Source organism: Carettochelys insculpta, chromosome 6, assembly GCF_033958435.1.
Source record: "Carettochelys insculpta isolate YL-2023 chromosome 6, ASM3395843v1, whole genome shotgun sequence".
Lineage (NCBI taxonomy): Eukaryota > Metazoa > Chordata > Testudines > Carettochelyidae > Carettochelys > Carettochelys insculpta.
In genome coordinates, this window is record NC_134142.1 from 106,936,276 (window position 1) to 106,960,637 (window position 24,362).

A 24,362-nucleotide genomic window follows, 5' to 3' on the forward strand; every position below is an offset into this window, starting at 1 on the left:
GTTGGATCAAACACCTTGACATCCCTCTTAACTATAGTTAAGAGCTCCATAACAAGACACACTTAAAATTACAATAAAAGAGGGCTGTGCTGATTTAGAGGGGAAAGGAAGGCAGCTGTAAAATTTTAAATATAAAAATATATAACAAATGGAAAAAAGGAAGTAATTCAGAAGTCTGGGACATTCATAAAATTGATAAGGGAAACAAAGGGATCCAAGGAAAAACTCATGGCCAGAAGAGTTAAGGACAATAAGGAGGAATTTTTGGTCCATTACCAGGTAGAAATGACAGAATTATCCATAAAAATGAAGAAATGGCAGAAGTGTTCATTAAATATTTCTGTTCTGTATTTGGGGGACTATAGGACAGTCTTATTACATTGTGATAACACTCTTTCTGTTCCACTAATTTCTCCGGAGTGTGAAACAGAAGCTAGTAAAGTTAGACATATTTTAATATCAGGAGTCCCAGATAACTTGTATTCACAAGTTTCAAAATAGCTGGCTGAGGAGCTCACTGAACCATTAATGTTGACTGTCGATAACTCTAAAAACACAAGGAAAGTTCCAGAAGACTGGAAGAAAACTTCTGCTGTGTCAGTTTTTAAAAAGGGTAAACAGGTTGACCCAAGTAATTGTAGGCCTGCCAGCCTGAAATCGATCCCCAGCAAGATAATGAAACAGCTAGTATGGGATGAATAATAAAGACAGAATTAAAGGAAGGTAGTGGAATTAATGCAAATTAACATGGTTTTATGGAAAAACACATCCTGTCAAATTAATTTGATATTTTTATGAGATTACAAGTTAGGCTGATAAAGTAAGCAGTAGTCATAAATTAGGTATGAAAATGATTAATATTCCATGTTATTACATAAAACTAATGGGTGCTTTTAAAGTAACATTACACATACACACTGCATATTCACCGTGAACGGCAGAACTTTCAAAGTTATGATAGAGATCATTATATAAAATTTTATTTACATCACTTTCTCAAGAAAATTCATAGGTTCACATGCTAAAATTTAAGAGTCCCATTTTAAACCTGCTGTTTACCTCTACGTTTAATATTAATTACTTCTGTTATCTGTATCCCTCTTGGTACTCTTCTGTATATTTTCTGTAGCTGGGTATGTTTCTAGTGCCTTTTTCATATTTTACTTATACCTTAAATTTATCCATTTAAAAACTGCACACAAAACAGTCCTAGGCATATCTATTCTCTAAAGCCTATTCAGCAAGATCAATTCAGGACAATAGACTGTTTTTCGTTATTTCCCTCTCTTCATACATAGATGCTGAAACTAATGATGCTGTTGCACCCTCTGGCTTGAAGTAATTTTACATCATATACAGGATTTACAGTTTAATTCAATGGCTCTCACTACACCAATCACACAAATTATTCCAGCACCCTGGTCTTCACTGCGCTAGAACCTTGAAATTCCCTCTTTTCCCGTTGAAGGATTGTATCTCATTTACTGGAAATATATGTTCTTCAATGGAATTCACGATATGAGGCAGAAAATATTCTAACATGGTTGTACTATTTGATGAAGCTAGAGCTTCACATCAACATTAAAAGGAAAACCAAGTATTCTCAAAGTTGAAGCCTTAAGCACAGGTTGCAGTAGAAAGGTTAAGGACATGAAATTCAGCATTCCTTACTCTGGAAATTCCCTTTTACTCATTATACTTTAGTGGGAGTTTTGTGATAGCTAAATAGTGCTCAAGAGGGACCTGAATTAACACGTCAAGTTACCATGTCAGATAATAGGATGGTGATAATTGGCAACATCATATGATAAATTCAATATATCATACTAATTACTGTGCAGTTCTGATCATTTTACCTGCACTCTGTTTAGAATTGCAACTAACATTCCAAGCCTTTAAGAAGCTTTGTTTCTTTTTTGCCTCTACATTTACACCAGCTGAAGGCTCAAGGCTCACTAAATATTCACTCAACAGAGTAATTCACATGCTGAAATCTGAACAGGTGCTTACATGTTTTGCTGGATGGGGCAAGAATCTGTAGACAATTCTGTGATGCTGGATTTTTCTGAGAAGATGAACTGAGGGGCAAACCAGAAGAACTATGTTTGGAAGAAATTAAAAAGAAACCTGTTTGTTGTAAAATCTAGTTAGAGGTGAACTATTGTCAATGACTGACCGAAATGTGGGCTTCTCTCCAATATATACGGTTGTTAAATACATTCCACCATCCCATCAGAAACAACGCCATCAGGGGGTTATGTTAAGCCACATATCATTCCCTGCATTCATTTTGCAAACTGAAAAGATGCCCTTTCATAGCTCTTCCCTCCTGATTAGACAGACACGACTCTGCCACACCAGCTGTGCTCCAGCTCATTTTAAATTCTAACTATGATGCTTCTCTCACTTGTAGACTTTTATTAGCAAAGTCTTAAAATGCAGATTGATACCTAAACTTAGCTACATAATTAAAAACAAATCTAGCTCATCTCTACCCCAGCAAACAAAACTGCAACACACAAGGTTCAACCGAGGGCTTGACTTTATTCATCTAAAAACAACTGTGTCCTAATGAAAAGTAGTGAGGGGAAAAAAAAAATGCTATTTAGTGATGCCTCTAAAATGTAAGGAGGCATAGAATATTAACCAGATATGGGAAACCTTTTTGTAAATGTATTATAGTATTCCCAGAGATTTACTGTTCTGTGTACTTCTGCAAATAAATTCAGCACTATGCTACTATGGCAGGGTGAGTCATACACTTTTACTGACATTCTGTATTTATACCTTTCATGTCTTTCATCTGCTCTCAGTTCTATGCTCTCTTTCATACAACCCTGTTTCACTTGGAACTCCTCTGACTTAACCTGCCTCAACACCAGCCTCTTTTGGTGCCTGAGCTTTGGGGAAAGGTAGTGGGCAGCTGCTGGGCTCTGAGGAGCAAGGGATGCAGATGTCTGAGTTGGAGACTGTCCCTGAATTGGGCTCAGGGACAGGGGGTGTGTTGGAACCCAGCTGGACTCTGGGGGGCAGGGCACAGAGAGCAGTTAAAAGGAACTGGGAAGTCATAGGGGATTCTGTAACATCTATTGATGGGGGAAAAACTGTGCATGTCTATATTGTTAAAGACATACCTGCAGACGACTATTTTTAAATAAATTATCAAAACAGATGAACATGGCATGATTATATGATGTTACATTAAAGTGTGCAGAATTTTGCAAAATTTTAAAAAACATTGCATAAAGAATTTTTAATTTTTTGAAACAAAATTCCCCCCAAGAGTAGGAGCTGCATCAGGAAGAAAGCTGAGACAAAAACAAGAGGGACTTTAACTAAAGCTGGTGATGAGAGCAGCCAGTTGTGCATTTCCTGGTTCTGCCTTCTTCCTCCAGCCTATGGTTAAAGCTCATTAGAATGAACATATAAAGGAGCCATTTGAAGAGGCTTTTACTATATCAGGCCCTACACCAAGGCAAGCAAGATAGAAAATTCACTTCAAACACATCCTTACTGTGGAGGGGCTATGGTAATGTGGCACTTTGGAATATGCTAATGAGGTCTCCCATGAATATGCAATACCTCATTAGCAAAATGGTGGCCGCACACGCTTCGAAACTTCCAGTTTCAAAATGCATGCCACCCGTGTAGCCAGGGACCTTTCAAAATGACCCCCCTGATTTCGAAAGCCCCTTCTTCCCAAAACCAAATGGGAAGAAGGGGCTTTTGAAAGGCCCCCCGCAGCGACACAGGCGGGGTGCATTTCGAAACTGGCAGTTTCGAAGCATGCAAGGCTGGCATTATGCTAATGAGGCACTGCATATTCATAGCAGTGACTCATTAGCATATTCCAAAGTGCCATACTACCATAGCCCCTCCAAAAGGAGGGGCTAGTGTGGCCACAGCCCTTGGGTTATGGTTGCTTAGTTTTTTCTTAAATCCAGAGATTTAGGCCATCAAGAGAAATAAACAACATGGGGAAGTTGAATTCCTCAATCAATCAATCCCAGGAATTGCTGGGCAGCCTCAACTACTATTGATGAGTGGGAGGCCTTAGCAGCTTGCAAAATCACACTCTAAATGTACAGATAACTCAGCAACAGAGTACAGTTATCTTCAAGGTTATAAGTGGTTGGAACACAGAAGTAGTGTGCCTGAGCTCTGGTTTAATAGCAAATGAACCATGTGGATCCCACCCCAAGACAGGAAAAGGTAAGAGGCCCAATATCTAGGAAAGTACAGTCAGAGAGAGACCAAAATGAGGACAGAGGTACAACTAATTCCATAACAGCCTCATGCCTAACAGCCACTTCAGAATCTATCCTGCAACGTAGCCTGAGGTAGGCCTTTTTCCCAATCCTTTCTTCTTTCTCTGGCTCAAACCTACAGCTTGCTAGAACTGGCATATTAAGAGAGTTGACTGAAAGACATTTTCAACATTCCAGAGGCCTGGGTCACAAAACGTGAGGACTTCAGTTGCTGGCTCTGTTTATATATTAAAGACATTTGTGCCAATGTAACTACAGCAGTGCAAACCCCAAAGCATAACAACAGAGAGGAAGCCGTGCTACTGTATACACTATCAAAACAAAAAGCAGTCAAGTAGCACTTTAAAGACTAGCAAAATAGTTTATTAGGTGAGCTTTCGTGGGACAGACCCACTTCTTCAGACCATAGCCAGACCAGAACAGACTCAATATTTAAGACACAGAGAACCAAAAACAGTAAGCAAGGAGGACAAATCAGAAAAAGATAATCAAGGTGAGCAAATCAGAGAGTGGAGGGGTGGGGGGGAAGGTCAAGAATTAGATTGAGCCAAGTATGCAGACGAGCCCCTATAGTGACTCAGAAAGTTCCCATCACGATTTAAACCATGTGTTAATGTGCCAAATTTGAACAGAAAAGCCAGCTCGTCCGCTTGTCTTTCCAAAACGGTGCGATAATTCCTTTTCAATAACACACATACCTTTAGGTCACTGACAGAATGCCCCATTCCATTAAAATGTTGACTGACTGGTTTGTGGATCTGCAGTGTTTTGATGTCTGTTTTGTGCCCGTTGCCCCTTTGTCTAAGGGAGTTAGACAAACAAAGCATAAGGCCTAGAGATGGGCTTACACCATTTCTTTTTCAGAAGAATAAAGTTGGAAGGCAACAAAACATAAAAATGAAACAAGTATCAATGCAAAGTACCCCAGTTCTTCACAGACTTCTCGACTCATCAAAAGAACACTGACTAAAAGAAGCTAGGCTGTCACATTCATTTTTCATAGACAGAAATAGGATGGAACACCTTGGAAAGAAATCATGAATATTCTCCTGACTTATGGGAGGTGGCCAAGTGAGGAAGGGTCATTGACTTGTACTGAAGTGCAGAGATGAAGAAAAAAATAATAGACTCAAGAAATGATTTTGCATTCCAGGCTCTCTCCACTACAGACATTCAAGTCAGAAGTATATTCAAAGACCTGAGTTTGACAAAATATTGTTACATGTGATGCTACAAATGACGGAGTTTTTAACAGTTATTCTGGATTTTAAGATCCAGCATATCAGCAGGCCCCTGCTCACATTTCAATTATTTTGTGTGAATCTACTAAACCATTCTAAATTTTAATCTTGTGCTAAAAGGGTAAGCAAGAAGACACACGCAAAAATGATTCAGTGACTTTCTTTAGCCTCTGAGACTTGTGAGACAGATTCTGCAAAATAGATAGATATCATCCCCATAATTTGCCTCTCCTTCCTGACAAGAGTCCTCCATTTCCTTTTAAAATCATCTATGCCCACAAAAACAAGAGCCTGAGATAAAATATTTGTGTCAAAGGTAATTCTTACGGAGTACATGAGGGTTAATATCAGAATCAAGAATCGAAGCAGAACATTGAGATGAGAACTGTCAAATTGACTACTACTTTGGGGAAGAAGAGACTGCCAGGAAAACATGTAGCAATTCACATCCTTAAAGAACTACATTTTATATATAATGTGTGTATTGTATCCTGTACTCATGCCAGAAAAATCTTAAACTGGCAGACAGATCTGCACCTGAATAAGAGATATGACTTCTTCGAAGTTTCCACGCCAATTTTTTTGGTTTACTTGTTTTGTAAGATACCACCACACTGGAATTTGAATGTCAGTTTCAAAAAGAAACACATCATCTGATTTACATAAATCATATGCTAAACACCTTCAACCCAAAAAGAAGTTTGTCCCAAAAATGTTTCCTTCTTCCTCTCTTAGTGCTAATTTTGGCTTGAAAGGTGAGTTCTACAGAGGGGAACTAGCAAACAGTATTTCTTTCCTCCAGGGACTTCCTTTTCCTTTATAAAACGAAGAAATTATTGTTTCAGCTGATGGAAAAGATCTTTTTCCTACAATTTTAAAATAGGGTTCTTAAATCATAGCTTAGGTGCCTGATTTATGTATCCAGTTTTGATAATCATGGCCTAAATTAACTGGGAAACATAAAGATGAATTTTCTACAACAGCCTCCTACACCATGTCAGTATTTCAAACTCTCTTTGGAATCAGATTTTACCTATAATAATTAGTGACAAGAGCATAAAGTGATCAATAAAAGATGCAATAGCTTACATAGGACTGATGGCGGTTGACCGGGATGAGGAGACTGTTGGCTTTTGTGCAATTATATTAGAAAAAAGCAGGATTGTCTTACAAAAGAAAGGCCGTGTCTACACTAGCCCCAAACTTCGAAATGGTCACACAAATGGCCATTTCAAAGTTTACTAATGAAGCGCTGAAATACATATTCAGCGCTTCATTAGCATGCGGGCGGCCGTGGCACTTCAAAATTGACGCGGCTCGCCACTGCGCGGCTCGTCCCGATGGGGCTCCTTTTCAAAAGGACCCCGCCTTCTTCGAAGTCCCCTTATTCCTTTGAGCAGATGGGAATAAGGGGACTTCGAAGTAGGCGGGGTCCTTTCGAAAAGGAGACCCGTCGGGACGAGCCGCCTCAACTTCGAAGTGCCACGGCCTCCCGCATGCTAATGAAGCGCTGAATATGTATTTCAGCGCTTCATTAGTAAACTTCAAAATGGCCATTTCGAAGTTTGGGGCTAGTGTAGACATAGCCAAAATAGATCAATGGCACCAGAATCCACAATAAGCCAATGATGTAATTAAGGGCTTGTCTACATGAGAAAACTCATCGGTAGAACAACTGCAGTACATTCATAATCAGTGAATAGCATCAGTATAACACACTACATAGACACACTAGTCCAGAAAAAAAGTGACGTTTTTTGTATGGTTCATGATGCATGCCCCACTACTTTGTATAAGGCCATTACAATATTCTCAGCATTGCTTTTCATCCCTTTTTTAATACATCCTAACCTTTTGTTTTTACCATTGTACTGTGGGTAGAAATATAATTTGCAGGGCAAAGCAGATTTCCACTGGCTTGGCTTACACTATTGCACTTCTTAGGACATTTAAGTTCTGCCAAGCACACCTAGAATATATGAAAAGGCTTTCTTTATAGCACTTCTGTATACTAAAATAGAAGTCAAACCTCAGTATTTGCAAATCAGACTTAATAGAAGACTCTCTTCTATGTTCAAGGTGAATCATAGAATCACAGGGCTCTAAGGGACCTCAAGAGGTCATCGAGTCCAGCCCCCTGCCTCAAGCAGGATCAACCCCAAGTAAGTCATCCCAGCCAGGACCTCATCAAGCCAGGACTTAAAGCCGCTAGGGATGGAGATTCCACCACCTCTCTAGGCAAAGCATTCCAGTGCTTCGCCACCCTCCTGATGAAGTAGTTTTTCCTAATATCTAACCTACACCTCTCTCTCTTCAACTTCAGACCATTACTTCTTGTTCTGCCATCTGTCATCACTGAGAACAGTTTATCTCCATCCTCTTTAGAACACCCCTTCAGGAAGCTGAAGGCTGCTATCAAATCACCCCTCAGTCTTCTCTTCTGCAAACTAAATAAGCCCAAATCCATCAGCCTCTCCTCATAGGTCATTTTTGTTGCCCTCCACTGAACCTGCTCCAGCACATCCATATCCTTTTTATACTGGGGGGGGAGCCCAAAACTGGACACAATATTCCAGATGTGGCCTCACCAATGTTGAATAGAGGGGAACAACCATTTCTCTAGATCTGCTTGAAATGTGCCTCCTAATGCACCCTAATATGCTGCTAGCCTTCTTGGCTACAAGGGCACACTGTTTATCCATATCCAGCCATTCATCCACCATAACCCGTAGGTCCCTTTCTGCTGTACTACTGCTCGGCAAGTCGGTTCCCAGCCTATAACAATGCTTAGGATTCTTCCATCCCAAATGCACGACTCTACACTTCTCCGTCTTATAGTCCATGGATCCAATCCATACTTCCTTAACCTACGGGCAAGAATGTTGTGAGAGACTATCAAAAGCTTTGCTGAAGTCAAGGTATATCACATCCACTGACCTCCCCATGTCCACAGAGCCTGTTACCTCGCCATAGAAGCCAATCAGATTGGTCGGGCACGACTCACCCTTGGTGAATCAATGTTGACTACTTGTCATCACTTTCCCCTCTTCCAAGTGCTCCGAAATGGATTCCTTGAGGACCCCTTCCATTATTTCCCAGGTATTGAGGTAAGGCTGACTGGTCTATAATTCCCTGGATTGTCCTTCTTTCCTTTTTCAAAGATGGCCACTACATTTGCCTTTTTCCCATCATCTGGAATCTCTCCTGATCTCCAAGAGTTTTCAGAGATAATGGCCAAAGGCTTGGCAATGATGTCTAACAATTCCCTCAATACCCTGCAGTGCATGAAATCCAGACCCATGGATTTGTGTACATCTAGTTCATCTAAGTAGCTCTTAACGCATTCCTTCCCCACTGAGGGCTAGCCTTCACCTTCCCATACTGCACTGTCTAGCACCGTAGTGTGGGAGCTGTCCCTGTCCGTGAAGACTGAGGCCAAAAACAAAATTTGAGTACGTCAGCTTTTCTTACATCAGCTGTCACTAGGTTACCTCTCTCATCCAGTAACGGCCGCACACCTTCCCTGGTAAACCTCTTACTATTAACATGCCTGTAGAAACCTTCTTGTTACCCTTCACATCCCTTGCCTGCTGCAGTTCCAATTGTGCCGTTGCTGTCCTGACGACTGCCCTGCATTTTCCAGCCGTATATTTATACTCCTCCCTAGTCATCTGTCCAAGTTTCCACTTCTTATACACATTCTTTTTGAGTTTAAGCTGACCAAAGATTTTCCTATTAAGGCAAGCTGGTTGCTGAACATATCTGCATTTCTTTCTATGCAGCAGGATGGTTTGTTCCTGTGCCTTCAGCAAGACTTCTTTAAAATACTGCCAGTTCTCTTGAACTCTTTTCCCCTTCATCTTTGCTTCCCAAGGGATCCTGTCCATCAGTTCTCTCAGAGAGTCAAGGTCTGCTCTTTTGAAATCACATATCTGTATATTACTGCTCACCTTTCTTCCTTTTGTAAGGATCCTGAAATCTACCATCTTCTGATCACTACCCCAGACTGCCACCCACTTCTATTGCTCCCACTAGTTCTTCCCTGTTTGGGAGCAGCAAGTCAAGTTGTACATAGCCTAGTCGGTTCCACCAGCACTTGTACCAGGAAGTTACCCCCAACATTCTCCAAAAATTTCCTGGATTGTCTGTGTGCTGCTGTATTGGTCTCCCAACAAATGTCTGGATAATTAAAATCTCCCACAAGAACCAGGGCCTGTGATTTGGAAGCTTCTCTTAGCTGTCTGAAGAAATCCTCATCTACCTCATCTCCCTGATATGACAGTCTATAGAAGACACCAACTACAACATCACCTCTATTGCTTCCACCTCTAAGCGTAACCCAAAGATCCTAAAAATCAGACAGCTGCCACTGAAAACGATAGCTTTAATAGCACCTTATTTACACTTAGAACACTCCCACTGATTTCATTCAGTGACAGTAAAGACAGGTTAATAATCCATTTTCTAAATTTCTCCATGACTGTCATGACTGATTTTCTAACTGTGCCAAAACAAAAGCAGTTCTCACAGAAATACCAATTGTTGCTTCTCAGCCAGGGGTATTTTCCTGCAAAGTTTTAGCTTTGGATACATTTCAGTCTTTTTATCCTATTTTCTTTAACAATGGGTATAGCATTTCGATGGAGGGTATAACTTATTCTCTTCATTTACAACAAGACTTAACCTCACCAGGCTGTGAAAATATTGGCCCACTATGTGAAACTACTGACGAGCAACTCAAAACAGGTGTAAGGATTTAAACAATCAGACATTGTTAGCAATAACTTAGTACTTCAGTGCAAACCAGAGAGAAGAAGCAGAATGTCACACGTACGGTTGAATTATTCCAGTTGAACGGAAATTGCATTTATCCTGATTTCACCACCTGTTACAGCTACTGAATGACAGGTGGTAGGCTCTCTCATATACAAAGGGAAACCATACACTTTCAGCAACAGCGAGTTAATTTACATTAAACAAGAGGAACAAAAGCTAAGCCTTCAGATGAAAGCACAGGTCATCTCCCATGCAATACACAGTATCCCTCTATCTCACGAAATGTCAGCTGCCTCTGTCAACAGACAGACTCCTAAACAATGGACAGGTACAGTACATTGAAAATACAGTTGTAACAAATAAACAATACAAATATGAATGCAGGTACCCTCCTAATACCATCCTCTGTCACAGCCAGAGTGCACTTTATCCTCTGCTACGTACAGACTTTCCAGACCGTGACATCCAAAGATAAGTGAAAAAGATCTGCAGAAGTCTGGGTTTTTTTTCCATTTTATGCTCCTTGACAAAAGGCATACAGGATCTATCATGATCTAACTTTAGCTGAGACCCATTTAAATCCTATTTTCCAAAGGGCATCCAAATCTCATCTTGCCAATGCTCTCAAAATATTTTTTGTATGGGAAAGTCTATTCAAGTTCAAATAAATGTGGTAAATCCCATCTTGCTTATGGCAAGTCACATTTCTATTTTAAGGAAATCATTTAAAACACCGTTATTTTTGCTTTAGCACCTTCCTGATCTCTTTTTATGCAAGAGGAATATGGCATGATATGCTTATTAGAAATTATTCAGTTTGGTTCATTGACTTGCATCTAAGGGAAAACAATTGAAAAAACAGAGCTGCTACATAAACTTGACCTGAATTATTCTACAACTATTGTTGGCAAACTATAAAATTGAGAGTCAGTTCACACGAAGAACTGAAACATTTAATGGAAAACTCTTAGGGTTAACCTCAAGGATAAATGTAACTGCAACCATGTAGAGGCAACTCCCAGTAGGGAGGAAAAACAACAGAAGTATAGAATCACAAAACAGTAAAACAAAAAAAAATTAATTATAGCTATAGTATGATTACATTCAGAAAACCAGAAAGCAAACGAAATGCTGATTTCCAGGAATTCTGGGCAGTGTCACAGAGACGAGGCATTTACCAGTGTTCTTCCTGGTGCATAACCATCCCAAGCAGGTAAAAGTAACACCAAGAAAGGCTACTGACCCCTGAACATCAAGGAAAAAAGTGCTGTTAACACTTCTCGGCCATATATTTACAGACATTATGGTTACCTGCAAGCCACATACATGAAACATTCCAAAAACATAATTCAAGACCCTTTAACATGCAGTGTGCTAGTAACCAGCTCTGCTAATCACTGGAGAGAAATTATACACAAGTGTATATACAAGGGGGGGCAATCAGCAAGAGGGACACACCCACACAAAGTCAGAGTCTACAAGCGCTTATTCACACTGTAGGTCTGAAAATGAGGAAGAAGAAGTGGAACTCACAAAGATGAAGCAAGACACAATTACCACTGTGTTGAGTATAAGCCACTGCAAAGATGAAACCTGGAAGTACCTGGAGAGCAAGTACAGCAGAGCCCAGATTTCCTAAAACGTTCCAATAGCATGACATCTGCTAGATCCACTAGGAAGCAAGCACCCAGAGTCAGGCCCTCCTGCAGTAGCACCACAATATCTCTCTGTATAAATAATAAAGCCAAATACTTGCAGGATGTGAGTGCTCTGTCAGGCCACCTATTTTGCAGATGGGCTTTTACTAAGAGGTTGCCATTGCTGTGATAAATTTGAAATCCTTGCTGTCCAAGATCAGAAGAAACTCACCATCAAAGGTCTGGCAGCATATGACAACCTGCTCTGCTATGAACTGACAGTGCTGACTGGCTGTGAATCACAGGGTCTTTTGGGGACAGGAGGATTTTCTTTGGGTCTAAGCATATTCCTTTGCCTATTGAATTGTTGATGTTTGGCTTTCCATGCAGTATTTTTTCCCTGATAGACAGATCAGGGAAGGATAGGTCCAGAACAAGATGGAAGCTATAAAAACTGCCTCCTCCTTAGTCCTTCTTATCTTGGAGTCTAATAAACTGGAAGGTAAAGCACCACCTTAAGGATTAGATGCTGAGTGGGGGATGCAAGGCATCAGCTTGCAGAAGATTTTGGGAGGCTCTGTCACTGAGAGCTTTTGGAGAGAGCCAGCTTACAGCAGTGGACCATGGAGAACCATCTAGCTCTCTCACTGAAGGGAAAGTGCTGCTAGGTGCGCAAAAAATAACTCTCTGTTGACTGTGACCTAGCTGCAACACTACACAATTCCCTGGAGCTACTTTCTTCTGGTCCTATATTCCATTCCAGGTCCTTAGTGGGGCCTTCTGGACTGGCCACCCAACTGCCCTTGGAAATACCGACTGAGTTGGTGATAAGATGATGCAGGTTGGGCCATTCTAAAGCAAAAGGGTTGAACAGAAGTCTCAGGACTTAGAAAGTAATAGGTTTCAGCAGCTCACCCTTACTGCTGCTGTTAGCTAAGGGTATGTCTACCCTTACTGCAAGTTCAGTGTGCTGCAATCGATCCACCAGAGTTCAATATTGCTGTGTCAGGTTCTCAGCCACTGGGTCTATCATGTGAACATGATGAAACCTTACTGGGACAGGGAGAACTTGGTGCTGGCCGTGTGCAGGCACTGGGAGGGGCAGGGGGATGATACCTTGGTGGATATGCTCAAAAGGACTGGAGCTGGCTCCTTGCTGGAGTCTATTCCCCTCTCGGCCCAGCTGACCCCTGCCCAGCAGACAGAGATTAAGGAGGTGCTGCATTCACACCAACAGCTGTTCTCTGACAGACCCGTACACACTGACTTGGCTGTCCACCGAATAGAGACAGGCACCCACGTTCCTATCAAGCGTGTGCCATTCAGAGCCACAGGGAAGACGGCTCAGCACATAGAATGGGAGGCCAAAGACATGCTGGCTCTGGGGGTGATCCAACCCTCCTCCAGCCCCTGGGCCTCTCCTGTGGTGCTAGTCCCTAAAAAAGATGGGTCTGTTCGGTTTTGTGTGGACTATCGCAAGCTCAACGCCATCACTGTATCAGATGCCTACCCCATGCCTGATGACTTCTTAGACAAGCTGGGAGAAGCCCGTTACCTTACCACCATAGACCTCACCAAGGGGTACTGGCACGTGCCATTGGATGAAAATGCCCGGCTCAAGTCGGCTTTCATCACCCTGTGGGGCTCTACGAGTTCCTGGTCCTGCCCTTCGGCCTCAAGGGGGCACCCGCTACCTTCCAGCATCTAGTGGACCAGCTACTGAAAGGGATGGAGAGCTTTGTCCTGGCTTACATGGACGACATTTGCATCTTCAGCCAGACGTGGGAGGACCATGTGTCCCAGGTTAAGCAGGTGCTGGACTGACTTCAGAAGGCTGGGCTGACTATCAAGGCAGGGAAGTGCAAGGTGGGGATGGCTGAGGTGACCTACCTGGGCCACAAGGTGGGCAGCAGCTGCTTAAAGCCAGAGCCAGCTAAAAGTGGAGGCTGTCAGAGATTGGCCAACACCCCAGACTAAGAAGCAGGTCCAGGCCTTCACTGGGATGGCGGGGTACCACCAGAGGTTTATGCCCCACTTTAGCTCCATTGCAGCCCCCCTCACAGAGCTGTGTAAGAAGGGGAAGCCTGACAAGGTGGTCTGGACCAAGCAGTGCCAAGAGGCCCTCTGCACTCTGAAGGAGGCTCTGGTCAGGGCCCCAGGGCTGGCAAATCCAGACTTCGACAAGCCCTTCATGGTGTTCACCGATGTCTCAGACATGGGGCTGGGCGCTGTGCTAATGCAGTTGAACAACAAAGGGGAGAAACACCCCACTGTATACCTGAGCAAGAAGCTGCTGCTGCCCCAGGAGCAGAACTACGCAGCCATAGAGAAGGAATGTCTGACCATGGTGTGGGCTCTGGGGAAGCTGCAGCCGTACCTGTTTGGATGGCGTTTCACCGTGTACACCGATCACTCACCCCGAGCTGGCTGCATCACATGAAAGGGGCCAATGCCAAGCTCTTGCGGTGGAGTCTGCTCCTGCAGGACTATGACATGAAGGTGGTCCATGTCAAGGGGAACAACACCACCACAGCCAATGCCCTGTCATGCAGGGAGGGCCCCGAACTTCCCCAGGTCACTGGCTAAGTGACCCCGCTCAGTTTGGTCTGGAAGGTGAGAGAGATGTGATGGAGTGGGGGGAGTGCATGTGTGAGACTCAGGCTGGATGTGTGTGAGACAGGCAGAGCAGCTCCCAGTGGCTAAGGGTGACCCCTGGGGCTGTAACTCCTCTGTCCTGAACAAACAGCAGGGAGGAGCTGAGCTGGATTTGAATCAGAGGCGGCAGTTAGAAGCTGGGGGGAGAGGGAGCTGGAAGGCAGCCAGCCCGGCGAGGGGGGGAAGCTACACCCCAGAGGGGCACCCCTCGGGCTCCTCTCCCCAGGATGGGTTGGAATGCTGCACTGACTCTTCTGTGATTTCTCTGGGCTTGTCCATCCACCCTGGTACTGGAATAAGGAACAACAGTGTGAGCCCAAAGAGCCCTGATCTACCCCAGGATACAAAGTCAATCCTGAGACGTCAATTCTAGCTACACTAATGGTGTGGCTAGAATTTCGTATCTGGGATCGACTTTGATCCCTAGTGTAGACCAGACCTGACTTGCAGCTCTGCAAAGAGCTGTGCCATGGATCACCTCAAGTGAAGAAGCTGTCAGTTGGTTCCCAGCAGAGAATGTGGAAGAGCTGAGACAAAAGGTTTTTCATGGAAAAGAAGATGCATTCACCAAGTGGACTAAATGAACCAGGTAATGATCAGACAGTGCAGTATTCTACCCAGCTGAGGCAGTTTGGAGAGTGAATGGAGGACAGTTTTTCACCAAAGCTGTGTCCAAAGCCAAATGATAGACCAGAATACTCTAAAGATAAGCACGTTCTAGTAATGGTCCCTGAATGGAAAAACAGATTAACATAGATGAAAACATTTTTGCACTCTAAAGCAAAGAACTGTGTCCATTCATCAGCTTTCCTTCCAACTTATTCTTCAAAATTTCTGCACAAATGAAATGTTATCACTGAAAACTACTTTTGCAGGTCAAAACCCATAGCCAGTATTTACCTCAAATGAAGCATTTAAAAAATAAACCTTCTCTTCTTCTGTGCTGATGAAATTACACAGGTTTAACTGTATGCTAATTTCCAGAAAGACCTCTAAAATGGTATCCAAACTTTCTGCACTCTCTAAGCACTCTACATCAAATATGCAAATAGTCATTTGAGACTTTGTGTTTAATTATACAGAAGTTTACAAAATGGCCAACTCATAGCAAAAATCTCTGGGTACAAGTATCATTTCTTAAAACCAACACTCCAAGTCAGGTTTAAGATTTGTTAAAGGGGCTTTAAATCAGTTAACTTGACCCCAGAATAAAAATAACCTAATGCTCAGAATCTCTGCTCTATCTCTATCAAAGATAAAGGAAATCAGACTGACTTTCTACCATGCCCTGAAGGTCAACAAATGCAAGATGCAGTATGCTTAGATTTGCATAAGGCATTTCCCCTGATATCACATGACATTCTGATTTTTAAAGAAGAGATATATAAAATTAACTTGACATATTACATGTATTGAAAGCTGACTAACTGATAGGTCTCAAAATGTAATTCTAAACAGGAAATCATCATTAAATGGCTGTATTTTTAGGGGGCTCTTCCCCGGAACAATTCTCGGTCTTAAACTATTCACCATTTTTTGTGGAGGAAATCATATAATCATCACATATAAAGTTTGCAGTTGACACAAAAATTTGGGGAGTTGTAAATTATGAGTGGACGTGTTACTGATACAGAGTGCGCTGGTGTTTTAATATGGCTACATCTAGGAATAATAAACGTGAGACATACTTATACAATGGTGGGGAGAGGGAGAAAGAGATTCAGGGGCTTGAACACAGTTCTGAGAAGCTCTAGGCAGGCAGCACATCCATGGTAATGGTAGATTCTCCATCACTGATAAATTTTTACTCAAGACTGAAATTTTTTTCCTAAAATATCTCCTCCAGGAATTACTCCAGAAAAGTCCAAGGACCTGTGTTTTGCAGGTCAGACTCCATGATCAGATTGGGCCATTCTGGCCTTAGAACCAGAGTCTAGATTCATAGATTACATCCCACCAGAAAAGAAGTAAATTCCAGAATTGTAGGCATTCTACTGAAAATGCCATGAGCCCCACACATTCAAATCCCAGACACGCAGACCCACAACCAATCCATGACCTCGACTGTTCCAACAGGACAAGGTAGGGAAAATGATCTTTCAGTGAGCTAGGATCCTACTATGTAGAGCTTTAAAAACCAAAGTCAAGATGTGGAAAGTATATAGGCATTCAATGCAGACAACTGTTTGCTTAATTACTGGACTTGATTATGTGATGGTCTGTTCTCAGATGCAAAAACTGAAGATGCCTTTCAAGAAGACTTTGAAAACGTGGCACATAAGTTTAACTTAGTAGCCCACGTTGAACAAAGTTACATAACATTCTATAGTACTCCTGAATGCTATACTATGTTTATTAGACAAAGCGAATGTTGTTCATTGTGGTTCATCTATTAAAATTAAAGATATTCTGAGATGCCCGCCACTCTGATTCAGGGAAAGGGCAGGAAACTAGGAGACCTGGATTCCATTCCTAGCTTTGCCACTGACCTGCAGCATTTAGGACCTTGGGGTCACACAGAGCAGATACCAGACCGATATGGTTGTTGAAGGATATCAGTGACAATGCAGAAGCAGCAGTGAGAGTGTGTGGAGAGTTCGGAAGGTGGTTTAGAACGAGTAGACGTATGAGACAAGGAGATCTTTATTACTGCTTCTGTATATTCCAACTTACCTGTAGCTGCCTTAAAAGAGATTTCTGAAAAGGTTTAAGTTCATATATATTACAAATATTACCAATGCTAAAGTTCCCAGAATTGAAAAACAACTTGAACCACAAAATGACTAAGGAGATTACAAGCCTGACAAAGCAAAACAACAATAAGCAGCCAACATCTAACTGAATGAAGGTCAGCCAGTTCATAAGCAATACATTTTCCGCCATTACAAACACAAACTAATGTGCAACTAGTGCCACAAACCTCTTCATTAGGTTACCACAGAGTTGAAGTGGCATCAGTACAAACATTGAATCTCACAGATTGCCCCCACCAAGCCAATAAAAAAGTATATACTCAAAGCAAACTAAGTGATAATATGCTATTTTATAGAAGAACAGTCTTCAGGCTTAAGGCATTGGACTAAGATTTATGAGATACTGGCCCAATAGCTAGCTCTCCCACAGACTTGCTGTGTGACCTTGAGTGAATCATTTAATTTTCTAAGTTCCCAATCTTCTGCTTTCATGTTGTATCCCTTTTCTCGCTCCCTTTACCTGTCCTGTCTAGTTCAAATGTAAGACCTATAAGCTGAGCCCCTTTGATGTGTCTCAAACTAGTCTCCCTAAATTTGAGACATCCAAAAATCACAAGTCACATCAGAAAATTAGGCCATATCAGTCATGTCACAGTAAGCCAAACATCTTACCAGGGTAAACATCACAGAAAAAATATTTCGAGATGGGATTCAGGTCACCTCAAGGCTGAATGCCTATTCCATGATCTGGCAATTCTGTCAAGAGTCACAGTATTAGCCAGCACTTTCACTCTCAAAATATTTCCTAGATATATTGTTCACTTGCCACAGGAATTCAAGAACATCAAAAGGTATTTTATGGAACACAGGAGCAGATAAGAACCAGCACTAGCTGCAGTCATAACTCTTTAGGATATGACAGAGCTTATCAAGCAGATCAATGCAAAGTAATGAGCAATTGTTTTTTACTTTTATTACAAATCACTTTACACGTCAATAGACCAATCTCATATCTCAATGAGTTACAGCCAATGACATCATGCACAGAGAGGTCTGCCCGTGATGAATGTTGGCATGCAATATTCATTGTCACTTGAAGTCTGCCATCTTTTCCAGAATGTGTGAAGAAAGGAGCCTCTTTTGGGAGACAGGTTTCCATTCACAGCGGAGTCCTCACCGGCACTAAACAAAAGCCATAGAAGCAGGACATGGAGTTTCTCAGCATTACCTGGCTCACAAGGCATCCCTTATAGGCTATTTCACTGCTAGGGCATTTGCTGCCAAGATTTAATTCACAGGAATAACAAAAGGGCCCTCTGGTGAGCTGAAACTGTACTGCACAGACTTCAGCAGACAGTTCCATCACTAAACACAAATCCCCTTAAGGCTATGTCTATGCTAGGTTAAGAAAGTCGACTGCAGACATGCAATTCTAGCTACAGCAATTGCACAGCTAAAAATCAACATATCTGCACTTGACTAACTTGGCTATCTGTACTGGGGAAGATCAATGGGTGAGTTTCATCAATCAACCTCCATTACTCCTCACGTCTCGGGTCAACTGAGACCTGTGAGAGGTCCATTTCATGCCTCTCTATCAGGTTAAGAAAATCGACTACATGTCAATCCTCTGGGGTAGTGCAGACCAGCCGTTAGGGCTTATCTACATTTAACACACAGCAGCTGCATCACTACAGCTGCACTGCTGCACCTGTTCAGTTAAGGCTCTACCTATACTGATGGAAGAGGTTCTCCCATAGTGGTAGACAGTTCACCTCCCAGAGAGTCAGTCGCTACGAACAGAAGAATTTTTCCTACCCCCTAATACTGACTACTCCAGAGGATAGGTTAGTTCAACTGTGCTGTTCTGGGGAATGGATTTTTCCACACCCCTGAGGCCTGGTCTACGCTACCCAACTGAAACAACATAAGGCAGCTTACATCAACCTAGTTATGTCAGGGTACACATTGACTACTGCCTTGTCCTGCCAATGCAACTACCCTAATATACCAACATAGTAACTCCACCTGCACATAAGGGTAGGTCAGTGCAGTTAGGCTGGCACAGCGTCTATGCAAAAACTGTAACTAACACCTGCTGCTGGCTGTCCTGTCCTGCTCCCACCCGACTCTCTACTCCCAGAACGGATGGTGGAAAGCCATGACCCGTCAGCTCCCCACAGTGGCCCCCTCAGTTAATGGAAGTGCTCCTGGTGAGGACACACATCACCAACAGAAGGAAAGTAGCATGGAGATCAGGCATTGGAGTAATTACTGCGGTAGCTGCAAGTCAACCTAATATAGGTCGATTTAAGTTTGTAATGTAAATGAGCAATGTAGCTATTCCCAATTAATTTCCTAGTGGAGGCTAGGCCTTACTTAGCTGCATGTGTACTAGGCCTCTTACACTACTTAGCAGCAAACTTACTCAGTGGTGCCAGAAGAAAAAAAAAGTTACCTGTGCAAACAACCCTGTGGAGATTTTCATTTGCTTCAGATGGCACACATTATTGCCTTGATCCAGATCCTAGCAGGGATGGAGCCCCACTTGCTTTAAAGACATGTATTGGACTTAGACTACAATTTAGTTTTGTTATGTGGATCACTGACATGCCAAAAAAGGCCTCATAAAACACATGTACATATGCTAACTGGTATGATGCTAAGGGACATCCAAGCAAGTTCAGATTCAGTAATGCGTTTGGCTTCAGGACTTAATGCTACTGAGACTGTTTTCATAGAGGTTGATTGTACATTGTTCCCCTGAGACTTCCTAGAGCTGCAGTGAGATTTGCACAGGAAACAAAAACATTGTAACTGTCCTGCTGAGGCACTCTCCCTGGGTAAAGGAGCTGGGTATTCTTTACCTATAGCAGAAATTTCTTTATCCAAACTCAACAGACACGTAATTTCATTTGATGGTACTTGATAAATAGATTAGTAAATTATTCAAGAAAATATTCAGATAATAAAACAGCCCAGATTAAACGAGCTTATTTATCTGCCATCTCAAATCAGGAAATCACTTGTTTAGAACTGAAAATAAGTCTCATAAAGGCTTTTCTTTCTCTCTCTTTTGCTATACTTAGAATTGCTTTCAAATCAGGTGAATTCTCTCTCTCTCTCTCTCTCTTTCTCTTTCCCAGGACACCCTAATTTACATCTTTCACCTTCTAGGACAGGTTCAGTTCTCTTTGGAAACAGATGAGCAGTAACTTAGAAATTCACACTGATCTATGTGCAATTCCCCTCTGACCTTAACATTCTGAGGGAGACCACAAGTGACAGCTAACACTGTTAGCACCAGGTGAGAGGGTGCAGTTGCTAGTGTTTATAAGGCACTGTCTGTTTTAAAGATGCCTGTTACAGCAGTGATTGCTGTAGTATTGAGAATTCTCCTGGTTCAAAGGCTATGGTGACAAAAGTCATTGTATGGAACAGTGCTAGGCTCATTAATTGCACAGAGCACAGTTGGCACTAGGAACAGAGATGCTAGATTTGAATCAGATGAATACTTGCTGTGGAAAGCAATATCGATGTTGCAGTCAGTGACAGAGGCATTGCTACAATTGAAATTTGTGCCTGAGAAGTCACTCAGCATAAATATCAATATGAGAAGCAGAGATTAATACAGGTTTTTTCCTCAATCACTAGATATCTGATGCAAAGCCCAATGGATGCAATGAAAGACTTTCTATTGATTTTAATGGATGTTGTACCAGATGTTGCTGTATAGGGAGCACTGCTGATAGCAGAACAATAATTATTCCTGAAAAAGCACAAGGAGGGCAGGTACAGGTCTGCATTGAAGGCCTTCATTTGCTACTGAAAATAAGGTAGCACAAGGGTAATGAGGGACCAAAACTGCAGGGACTAGAATGCTCCGGCAGAAACAACTCAATTTTAAAAGGATAAAAAATGAGACAGAGCAGATCAATGAAGATGAATATGAACACACAACAGTAAGAGTAACAACCCTCACAAGGACGGGCAATTCATGTTTCTCAGAAAAAAGCAATTTAACTCTGAATCCATGAATTTTTTGACAGAAGAAAACAGAAAAGGGGGTATTCAAGCTTTACAGAGAATGACAGGAGAAATTTAATTATTTTTGTTGTGATGGCATATCTTGCATGGAAAAAGGAATCAGGCATCCTGACCTCAGAAGTGAGTTCCCAACTACGATGCAGAAAAAAAGTAGGAAGAAATGAAAAGCACAAATATTCCTAAACATCACCCTGCAAAACCCCACCAACAGCATATAAGAAACACAGTGTTAGAGGTAAAACTTACTGTAACTGACGGGGGAAATAGGTCATGCTGCTTCCTTCCATCTCATAATTAAGAAATAACTTCCTGGGACTCTTTTACATAGTGTCAAATCAGGGCATCTAAAATAAGATCAGCCAACTCTTCCTCCAGATGGCTGCTTTGAGCAACAATGCTGTCCCATTTACTTCTTTAATGTTCTGTTTGCCCTGCAGTCACTACCGCCTGTCTCAGCAGATAAAAATCAAAAGTTTTGAAAGGGAACAAGTTGGACTAGCAACATTTGCAATTTGATGTATCAACAAAATTTTACTCAACCCTTTTTATTGTGTGTGTTCACTGACAAATAGTATTTTACAGCTATGTTGGCAGGAATTTAAACTTCTGATCAGGCTGTTGCTTAGAAACATTATACAGCTCTCCCAATTCTTTTCTCATCCTGAAAAAGTGAAGTTTAAAGTAACCTATATTTCAACTATTACACTTTTCTGCTTTTTAGCGTAACTAATGAAACTCACACAACAAAGCTCCTTAAATGTGATTCTGTCTGCTGAAACCAGTTTGAATTTCAAGTTGTTCATGATAAACATAGATCCTGTTTCCACCTTCCATTGTAGCCAAAGCAAGTGGAGAAAATATGAGACTTCATCCTTTTTTTCTTAAATCCTTTGTTTCCTCAATCCATCTATTACCTCAATCTAGCTACTTTAAGACCCTCTTGAACAGGGCAATCAGGAACTGCCCGTGAACTCAGCAGCATGACCTCTCTTTCACTAGAAAAAGGAGGTCACATGTTGGAGGAACACTCAACAGAGGAGTAAATTTGCCAAAAAAAGGGTCCAAGGGCCAGATTTCTAAAGATACGTAGATGCCTCAAGAGATAGATAAATGTCTAATGTTGGAAGGGAACATGTGAAATATGTATAGTTCCACTTTCATTGTCATCACCATGTTGGATTGGCAAAAAGACAACCAGTTGTCTCCCTTGTGGTAATAAATCTGTCCACCAACCAGAATGAATATAAGGAAGTGTCTGTCAGTCTGAGTGGGCTCTGTATCTGGATGCTGTACAAGCAAGTCATCCGCATGAGGCACACACACCAGCATTCTCTGTAAGCTGAGCACTTGGGCAGCCACCCAAGAGAAATTCAGGGTCTGCCCCCTGGTTAGGAGAGTGCCCAAAGCACCCACAGACAGCACCATGTGTTTCTACTGGTTGTGCACATCTCCATATGCCTTGATGCACATAAAATTTATTCTGCCCTGGATGGAAAAATTAGAGGGAACCCTGAAAGAGACCTTCCCACAGTGTACCAGCCAAATTTACAGGTACAGCCCAAGACAATAAGATCTTAGAGGAACCAAAAAAATCTATTAGGTCCCTATATTTACGCTCACTCACCCATTACACCATCAGATAGGGTCATGTCTGCACTCAGCACTTAGGGCAGCATAATCAAGAACATAAGGCAGAGGACTTTGGAATGAGGAAGATCTACTTACCTGTCCCCTGAGCTTCCTGGAATCTGGTTTCTGGTGTCTTCACCTGTGCTATCCCCTTGTCTACAGGACATGGTATAGTCCTTATCTGGCTTTCTCGTGAACCCCAATTATAGGGATTTGGGCTCTAGGGTTCATCCCTATTTGCACCATCGCACCTAACAATTGAGCTGTCATTGTTTAATTTTGCAGGGAGACGTAGCTTGTGGTGTTTACTCTAAAAAATATCCTGTTGTTTTCCATATTAACCAAACTGTATCTTAAACTACTCCAATCAGGCTATGTCTACACTAGCCCCTTCTTTTCGAAAGGAGTATGCTAATAAGCGAGGTCGGAAGATGCTGATGAGGCGCTTCCATGAATATGCAACTCCTCATTAGCATAATGGCAGTCACAGAAACTCAAAAGTGTTGCTTTCGAATCATGCACAGCCCACATAGATGAGAGCCTTTCAAAAGGACCCCCCAGTCTTTAAAAGCCTCTTATTCCTATTTGGTTTTAGGAATAAGGGGCTTTCAAAGATTGGGTGGTCCTTTCGAAAGGCCACCCGTCTACAAGGGCAGTGCGGAATTTGAAAGTGGCACTTTCGAATTGCCGCAGCCACCATTATGCTCTCATTGCACAGACATCTTCAAAGTCATAAAATGAAGGTACTACTTCCCCCTAATGCCCCCTGGAATGTTGTGAAAACAAATGGATACACTTGAGAGGCACTCAGAAGTTATAATAATGAGAGGTTACAAAAACACCTAGATTTACAGATAAATACTACTCAATCTATTAATATTTAGAAGTAGATTAAACAAGAAATATTTGAACTTTTTAGGTTCTCAACCCTAAGAACAGCTACATCCAATTCCATCAGGTTATAATGTTTAACTGTTTTTTTAATATTAGTTTAAGAAAATCATTTTTAGGGTTCACATGAGACCACAAAATAGTACAGACTACATGGTCCTGCTAGCATGCACTTGTATAACTGCAAGGATCACTTAGAGACCACTCAAAATCTCTATCTCGGCTGATTTAAATCTTAAGTATTTTTATGGCCTCCATTACCACAATATCTGAACATCTTACCCTCATATTACCCTCCACGGATAAATAAGTACTATAGTTTTATTGTACTTTTAATATTTGACATAATTTTCTACATTTTAAAGATGAGGAAACAAGGCTCAAAAACCTGCCCAAGGTCACAAAGGACATATGTGCAGGATCTATTTTAGGGGCAAGTGACCCAGGCAACTGTGTGGGGTGATGAGCACTGGGGAAGGGAGTGGGGTACCAGGCTCAAGGGATGCCAGGCTTGAGGTGCTGTTT

General features: G+C 41.9%; 1 protein-coding gene across 4 annotated transcripts in view; it reads right to left on the minus strand.

Annotated features, from left to right (window-relative positions):
- Positions 1–24,362, minus strand: part of SERGEF (secretion regulating guanine nucleotide exchange factor) — a 244,706-nt gene that overhangs the window by 199,640 nt on the left and 20,704 nt on the right. The window lies entirely within an intron of this gene.